An 8,238-nucleotide genomic window follows, 5' to 3' on the forward strand; every position below is an offset into this window, starting at 1 on the left:
TGGTCTTAACATTGGGAACCAAGCATTTATTGGATTACTCAGACAGTCACGCTGGTTTCTTAATAACTAACGTGTGTCTGTTAATAGCGCGTAACAGCAGAGCCTTCACAGGAAACAGTATAGGCAGACAGGTGCCATTACCTCCTCTCGCATCAGTCGCCCCCTTTAATGTTTTGTTATGTCAATTTCCCGCCGTAATTGAAACGGTGCTCTCGCCACAGGACACTCCCTGATAACAAACGTAATTAATTAAGTAGAAATTAAAGAGACATGCTCCCAAAGATCAAACTCGGGGGAGGCCGGCACGATGAGCTGATAGGGAGCGAGGCTGGGTCTGCACTCGGCAGCCACGGCCGAGGTGGCGAATGCGGCGAAAAGTCATTAAATTACTGTAATGACTAATTTCTCATTCCTGCGCGCAAATGCACCCGAGACCACCGCCGATTTAATAAAGAAATGGGTATGAATACCAAATCCTCGCAAAGCAGGCCTGAGCCGAGTCTGCGATTGTACGGAGTAATTCCAAAATGCATTAATAAAACAATACAGAAACATCCCCAAATCGCAAGAGATAAAAATCCATTTGCATAATTCATTAAGAGTAATCAGACAGGCAAAGCAGCAAGTGACTCCAGAGGAGGCTTCGTCGAGCACAGCGCGGCGGCTCCCAGGGAAGGCCCCTTTATAATTTACAAACAATGATTTAAATCAGGCTTCAGATCGGAGAATTAACCTTTGTGCACTTCATAGCCCCGTTAGTGTAGCGACACGAGCCATGGCGCGCTTCACCTTTATGTGCTGTAATATTTCATTAAAATGGCAAGGCGCCGTTTGGATCCTCGGTGCCTCCCTGCTTCTGCCTATGCGATGTGGGTGAGTGGGTGGGTGGGTGGAGGAGGGGGGGGGGGGGGTTCTCTTCAAAAGTTTGATGGATATGATGCGATAGGAAAGCAAGAGAACACACACACACACACACACACACACACACACACACACACACTAACACACGACTGAACACAGTTTCAAAGCTAGACATCCACTGACACATGCATGTGCACTAACTCTCTCTCTCTCTCTCTCTCTCTCTCACACACACACACACACACACACACACACACACACACACACACACACACAACCCAAGCAAGTTTCTCTGACATTTGCGCTGGAGGACTTGAGGAGTCTCAAGTGGGTTGAATCATAACTGCCATAACTGTTTACCATGAGGCCTGTGCTTTAGGCCAGCGAGCTGTAACATACAGGGTGACCAATCTATCCCAGACGGAAGTGGATTCTGGACAGCATCAGGACCTTCTTTGGTCCAGACCCAAGTTTACTCTACAAATAACAGGGGAACTAACTGCCATGCTTGGCCAAACGTGGCATATCCCTCTTTTCTGGCTATAGGGAAAGTATGCCAGAGACATTCTAGTCAGATCACATAGGCCATTGCCTTATCGCCCACACCTTTACACGAAGCACTCCAGGCTCGGCATTCTCTTTTGTGTTCCATCTGGAAATGCCAAGTGCTTTATCGTTGTTCTTTTGCATTTTAACACTAGGAAAAGGGGTGTTGTTCACGCCCATTGCAGACGGCAGGGAGCGTGCATGAACGTGCCGACATCACTCCCCGCTCAGGAGAGTGACACATTTCGCCAAATCGTCATGCAGAGCATATAGAGCTCACAGCCTGATACTGCAATTAAGGTCCTTTTTTGCTCTCATTCTGCCCATACGTTTCACTTTGTGTGCTGTGAAAGGCCCTCACCATTTTACCATTTCACCAACATTTGCATGCGGCCCTGACCTTCTCACATCTGCTAAAAGTCGTAATTAAAAACACAAACTTCTATAGGATTGTTAAGCATACTTTTTTCCCCCAAAAGTATATTAAGGTGTAGTTGTACCATGGACCATTTGTACATGATGTGGTTGAATGAAGTATGTCTTTAGATTTACGTTTAAGATATAGAGGCATGTATTCACCTTTCAGTTGCTTTCAATCCAGTGGACGGTATATGTTCACTGCTTGGGGATCTAACCCATGAGCATGGCCTAGATGCCAGCACCTCGGTTGCTATCACCTTCTTCATGCAGCTGACCTCAAACTGAAAACTAGACATCCTACCACACTTGAAATACACATCTCAAATATTTTCCAAGAAAAACAAGGTGTGATGCTGCAACAACATCTCATGAAACAAAATGTAATGTGTACACAATCTTGGCCTTTTTTAGAAGCACCAAGATAAGAGATAAAGCTGGGAGCTTACACAAACACCATCTGGTGAGTTCGTCGAGGCTGCACCTTGACTAGATGAATTAGTTTGAAATACTGTCAGATACATGGACCAGAATTAGATTCCTCCCTTTCGTAATACATCCTGACAGAGCGTAATGAAAAACCATTGGATCTTGAGAACACCCAAGATGAACTGGAAATGTCTGGCGGAGGAACTTTGCTGCTTGTTGATCTAATTGTCAACCTTTCTCACTGTTCAATATCCTAATGGGTTTCATTCCCCCCAAATTGGATATTATAATTTCGTTTAGAGTGGGGTTTGATGTTATTGTGTCCATTGTTTGGTGTGGAGTTCTACAGGCTATATGCCGTTTGTCTGCTCTCCAGGCTTACTGTCAATACTACTCTGACCTGACACAGTTTGGGATTTCCTCTTCCTGTGGTAGGACATGTGGGAGTCATATCTTCACCTCCCTCTTTTATAACATTTTAATACCCCCCGCCCCCTCCTCTTTTTACTTTTTCTGTAAAATGTATAGAACCTTGCAACCTTAAATTAAAAAATGTTATCTACACATATGAAATGAAATGTTAAGATGATAGGCTGTTTGGTCTGTACAGGGTGCAACGTAAGTACGGGTGTCATTGGATGTGTGGCCAGGTTCAAATCACAATCATACGATCATACATAGTGTACTCAAAGGAGGGGGTTGTAATGTCATGTCGTGGGTTTTCATAGAGAGAATCTCAAGAACTGGAGCGCAATTGTGGAGCGTCACAGACACGGACAAAGACACACAAATAATGATGTTGTGCCTTTTGTCCGTTGCTCTATTGTTATTTAGTGTTATTCCTTGACAGGCTTTTTTTGATTAGAACTCCATTTTGAAGGAGGTTGATGTCAGATAGCAATGACCAGAGTTCAACAGACCCTGCTCTAAATGAAGGCCTAGCCTGAGAAATCAGGGAGGTTACACGAGTTTCAGCTCTCTGGACTCCACTGGGTCTCAGCTGCTCATTTGGGTTTCTGGTCTGATACACCTCCTCTTTGTGTGTCCTCTTGTGTGTGTGTGTGTGTGTGTGTGTGTGTCTGTGTGCGTCTGTCTCTCTTTCTCTCTCTCTGTGTGTGTGTGTGTCTAGTGTGTGTGCATAGCCGTGGGAAGTGCAGGAAAGCACGTGTATTTATATGTCATACAACTCACGATCAGAAAAAAAAGAAGCTCTCCGTCCCCCTGTCTATTATTCTATTATGCACTAAAAAATGTTAGGCCTACATTAGACCTGGGAGATCTAAACAAAAACTAAACAAATTAACAAAACAAACCTGAGGGAGATATCCTATGGCGCTAGCTTTATGGTACGACAATATGCCATATTAAGTAGGCTAGCTGAATATTACCGTGAGTTTCCCAAGGAGCTGAACACGGGCCGCCTCAATCTTCAGCTTAAAATGATGCATAGTGTTATCGGGGAGTCCCGGTGCACCACGGTGAAAGGTGTCATGGATATTGAGTAAGCTCCATCCACAAACAAGAGCTCTCTTCAGCGAGGTAGATGAACTTATTAATCTGTGTCTTTGCGTGACTGTTTCAGTGGCCTCCTCAGAGCGTTCTTTTTCTTCTTTTTGAAAGTGTAGGTTAAAGGCTACACTGTGCGTTTATGATGTCAGCATTTGTTGTAGGCTATATTTGTGATATGTGGATCAATTTAATGTAGGCTAGCCTATGAATATTGCGTTGTGTAGGCCTATGTTATGCATATGTTTTGAGTCAATGTGTTCTGTCTAATATGCTGTGCGATAGAGTCTTTAGCCTGTTTTGACACCCATGTCAGAAGCGTCAATAATTATTACTTTATGTTGGTGTTCAACAGTTTTAAATTTCTTGTGTTCACCGTCGATTTCGGTGCAAGGCTACAGCAACTTTGTTACCTTACTAGTGTAGCGTCAGATAGCAGACGGTTACTTTGTTTGCGTTAGTATCAATCTGTGGTTTGCGACATTTTGTCGCATTTTTTCTGTAGTGTAGCCATAATGTTCTTGACAGTGATGTATGCCTGTGCTGTGTGTCATGCAATGGCAGTATGCTGTTGTCCATTAACAGAGAAAGGCGTTTAAATAAAATACAATAACTTTTTTTAACCCCCCCCCCCCGGCTACAGCACCCTCAACCAAAACTCACTTCCCACGGCCCTGTGTGTGTGCACGCGTGTGTGTGTGTGTGTGTGTGTGTGTGTGTGTGTGTGTGTATGTGTGTGTGTGTGTGTGTGTGTGTGTGTGTGTGTGTGTGTGTGTTTGTGGCAGAGGACCTGAGAGAGAGAGGACCTGAGCAGGCTGGCACGCCTCTGCAAGCTATCATCAGACTTCATCGGCCATCTCCTGCTCTGCTTTCCCACAATGCCCTTGGGTCAGCTGAAGGGGCTGTCGTAATTTGAAAAAGGAAATGATCTTTTGTGCCACTCGCACAGACAGATGGAAGGAGAGAGAGCCAAATGAGGGAAGGGGGAAGGGAGGGAGGGATGAATGCAACTGAAGGAAAAGAGAAGAGAGAAAAGAGAAGAGAGGAGTGAAGAAAACAATCTCTCCCCTTCTTCTCTCTCTCTCCTCTCTTCCCCGGAAGCCTGTGAACAGGTTAATGGGAGTGAGTCTCTGAATGAACTGATGCCTATCAGACGCTTGGAAGAGAACACACATACACACACACACACACACACACACACACACACACATGTGCACACATACATGCACACACAATGACAAGTTGATGTTTTTTTTAACAATCTTTTTCTCCTTGGCCCCGTTCCTTGATGTGTTTGCATTTATTTCATTTTTTTTTCTCTCGCTTGTGGTAAATAGCTTCTTGAGAAGAAAGCCAATTTGGCCTAATGGAAAGGTCACCAGAAGGTGGATCAGGTCACTGCTCATGTCGCTGATGAGCTGGCAGTTGCGGCCCCAATGGCTTACATTTTCAAAATGGCACAAACATCAGGAAGGGGAGTCAGTCAAGGGAATGAGGGTGAGACTGAGTTGGTTTTGTGCTAGCTGAATTTCACTATCAGTGTCAGACGATAATGACGTGTCAGTTTTTCATGAGCTTGTTTGGTCATTTGATATTATTATTGTCTGACAGTCTTCGTAATACTTGGATAAATCTCCTGTCATGAGACATAACCTTGCCAGTAAGATGTCATGGGTAGATGTCATATTCTGTTACTAGTTCATGTGGATGTCCAGTGACATTCATGTCCAGTTCATGTGGATGTCCAATGACAACAAATACAGATAATGGTCACTTCACACTGTTCTAACGGTCACTTCACACTGGCATTACTCTGACACTGTTTGTCATTAACAAGCAGTCGGCTTCAATGACATATTTATAACATGGTTATATAAATGCTATAATAGAGGATGTGAGTAAAGTAAGGAATAGAATTTCATACATGATTGACACAGAATGTGGCAAAAAAACCCACACATTTTAATGGCAATCATGTGTCTCCATGGCAGCGCAGGCTGCCAGAGGCCAGTGGCAGATTTAGAAACACACGATGGATATTAAAAGTCTATCACCCCTGTTTCTTCCTGGCCGACTGCCAGCAATCACACTCTATTACTCTGATTAGTCTGAAATGTCCAACTGACATGTTGGAACATCATGTTTCTCATGAAGTGACTGGACTTAAAAAAAAAAAAGAAATTGTGTAAAGTTCCACGTCTTGCCTTATTCTTTATCAGTGACACAATACCACCCCTCCACACACACACACAATACCACCCCCACACACACACACCACCACCACTTTATCTGTGGTTACATAAAAAAAAAGTGGAGCTGGGAGAAGATATTACACCCTCGCCCTCTTCATGTCATTTTGCAGAGATAACATGTCAACATTTCACACACACTCTCGACTCTGAAGATCGTATCACCTCAGCCTGTTCTTTTTTCAAAGGACTTCTTCATTCCAGGGTAGGATCAGAGGCATCGCCGTAAAGCTGATTTATAGACCTTGAAAAAAAAACGAGGGATGTAAAATATGTAATTCTTTGTTTTATCTGATTTTCTTCTCTGTTATTATTCTTTCACTCCTGCAGTTTTTGTTGCCGTCTGTCATCTCCGGAAGACTCTCTGGCGAAACCTGCTGCTGCATCTTGGCACCCGTTAGCCATGTGTTAAATTCTGCGCCCGTCATAATGACTGGAACACAATTCATCATAGTGCATAATAAAGGCACTTGGAGGCGTCCAGGACCGAGCTAGTGATTTAAGATCCAAAGGCCCCACTGTGGTTGGGGGGAACCTCCTCGAACAGATGTTCAGCACTAATTATCCGTTGTAGCGGCACTCTCCGGGGCCCCGGCGCGGGCTGCCGGGGAGAGGCCTGGTCATCCGCTTCCCGCTCTCGCGCTCCGCCTTCCGCTCCCCGGGTTGCGTTCCGCCGTACCTGGGGCGTTCCTCCCCATCTGTGCGGGAGACGCCGGCTAGACAAACCTGGGCACGGCAAGCCACTGTGAGCTTTGCCAAGTCACACACAAGACACATACACATATACACACACACACACACACACACATGCACACACACATGCACAAACACACACACACAAACACACACACACACACACACACACACACACACACACACACACACACACACATACACACACACACACACACACACACACACACACACACAAACTCGCACACATGTTGTGGGCAGCGCCTGAGGATGAAGGAAGTGTAGGGATGGCTGTTTAACATGCATGGATAACGCCGAGCGGTCTGGGACAAGGCGAGGGGAGGCGAGTAGAGTAGAGTGGAGTAGAGTAGAATACGCCCATGAGCGACATGTTGCAGTCTCCCCCCCTCCTCCTTTTTCTCCTCCTCCTCCTCCTCCTCCTCCTTGTCTTCACACCAGCAACATTCCTCCACCGGGGAGACCGCACTTGTGCCCAGCAGACCTTGAGAATGTGAGATGGGTTTGTCAATCTGCTGCACCTACTCCCACCACCAGTCCACTGCCTCCCACCTCCCAATTTCTACCTCCAACCTCCCACCTCCCAACTCCTACCTCAAAAACAGCTTTTGTTGCGTCTCGGAGAGCAGATAATGGTGGCGGGGTTTATCATGTGTAAAGTCGTAATGAACACGGGAGAGGCGCGTAATGAATTTGCATATTGAATAAGTCTGGGATGGAGACGGTGATAGGGCTGTAATGGCCCACTTGAAACTGATTACCTGGAGCACCCCAAAGGAGGGGAATTTACACAAACATTTGTGTTAATGAAGCAGTTAATGGCCGACGCACATCAATGGCACATCCAATACGAGGGCTGTTGCTCCTGGGGTTGTTAAAAAGAAGAAATGTAATCATCCAAACATGCACTCCAAGATTGCTTTAAACCTGTTCTTTAAAATAGCTTACTCTTTCCTCTGTCAGTTTCTCTCTGTATCTCCACATCTCCACCCCCCCCCCCCCCTCTCTATTCCTCATCTAAGTGCTTCTCACACTTCCTCTAAAATGTGCTAGCACATTTACACACTTGAATAATTTAACAATGAGGCATTTACAAGCCAAACACACTGAAAAAAGCCCCATTCAACTGCTGCAAACAGCACCTAACATCGTTTGAATTTTTCAGATTGTGACGGTCACAGAGGGGAGGACAGTTTTAACTCGGTAACACAGACCGACACACTGCCGCTCCAAGGATGGCCAATGACCTCTGGGAGAGGGAAAAAATGAAAAAGGGAGAAAAAAATACATAAAATGGGCGATTTGGACTTTAGCTGGAGTAATGGAAGTGAAGCCTGGGGGAAAAAAACGTGCCATATTGAGACAAGATTGAAGTTCAGTGTCTTGAGGGGAAAGAATTAAGGAAGGAGACGGCAGAAGCTGAAATGGGCTTGGCCAGGGTTGGCTGCCTTCCACGACAGCATGCACTGAGGTCTGGCTCTATTGTGTGATGTGTGCTGGAGAGAGAGAGAGAGAGAGA

The sequence above is a fragment of the Alosa sapidissima genome, chromosome 4, assembly GCF_018492685.1.
Source record: "Alosa sapidissima isolate fAloSap1 chromosome 4, fAloSap1.pri, whole genome shotgun sequence".
Lineage (NCBI taxonomy): Eukaryota > Metazoa > Chordata > Actinopteri > Clupeiformes > Clupeidae > Alosa > Alosa sapidissima.